At 63.5% G+C, this 880-nt stretch overlaps 1 protein-coding gene across 1 annotated transcript in view; it reads left to right on the plus strand.

Annotated features, from left to right (window-relative positions):
* The window catches only part of PPP1R12B (protein phosphatase 1, regulatory subunit 12B), a 119,716-nt gene that overhangs the window by 115,294 nt on the left and 3,542 nt on the right, over positions 1-880 (plus strand). The window lies entirely within an intron of this gene.

Below are 880 nucleotides of genomic sequence, written 5' to 3' on the forward strand. Positions count from 1 at the left end.
GGGAGGCCCCGCAGCCCATCCTTGTGGATACTGCTCTTGGAGTTTTGTTTTCCTGCTCTGGAAGCGTCCCTGGCTGACCCTGGCCCCCTGCTCGGCTGCTCCGTGCCACGCCTGTTCTTAGCCCTGCCCCTGCGGACTGCCCTGCCCCGACAGCTACATTCTTCCCCTCGACCCGCCTGTGCTCCCAGGTTCTGAGAGTTGTTCTCCTAGTTGAACGCCACTCTAGGAGGCAAGGACCATTTCACGGAGGGACCGTGATCACTGAAAGCGCCAGTCCCGTCAGCCCCAGGGAAGGGGCAGCGCTCTGGACTGTCCCCGGGTCCTTGCGCCTGGCCCCACGCGCTGCACCATAACCCCACTCACCCGCTCGTTGAGAGGACCCCCTGGCCTGGCCCTTCTGGGCTCCTGGGAACCGCGGGCCACCCTCCCGCTTCCCGGGCGGCTAGTCTCCGGCTCTGGGTCCAGGGTCGGCCGTCTGTCTGTGTGTTTCTTTTTCACCGTTTCCCCTTCATGCTGCTGCTTGTTTTCTTCTTTCTCTCCTGGAAACTATAGCCTTCCTCACCTTCCATTTCTGTCCTTTCCCTCTGGTGCCTGGCGACCTGTCTGTAGTCATGTAACCCGCAGGTCATCGTATCCGTCCGTGGAGTCCATTCTCTCCCTCCCAGAGCCGATGGTCCCAGCTTCAGGCTCAGAGGTCTGGCAGGAAGGACTGGGCCGGGCAGGAGCCTGTTTATCGCTGGCTGTAGTCCTTCACGGGACGGCTGTGCGCGCTCCCCTGCTCCATCCGCCGTGCTGTGGGGTGACCACTGGACGGGCCTGGCGCTGGGCGCTCGTCCACTTTCTGGGACGAGGCCTCGGCCTCAGGCACAGCCACGCTCCC

Source organism: Bison bison, unplaced genomic scaffold, assembly GCF_000754665.1.
Source record: "Bison bison bison isolate TAMUID 2011002044 unplaced genomic scaffold, Bison_UMD1.0 scf7180017864524, whole genome shotgun sequence".
Taxonomy (NCBI): domain Eukaryota; kingdom Metazoa; phylum Chordata; class Mammalia; order Artiodactyla; family Bovidae; genus Bison; species Bison bison.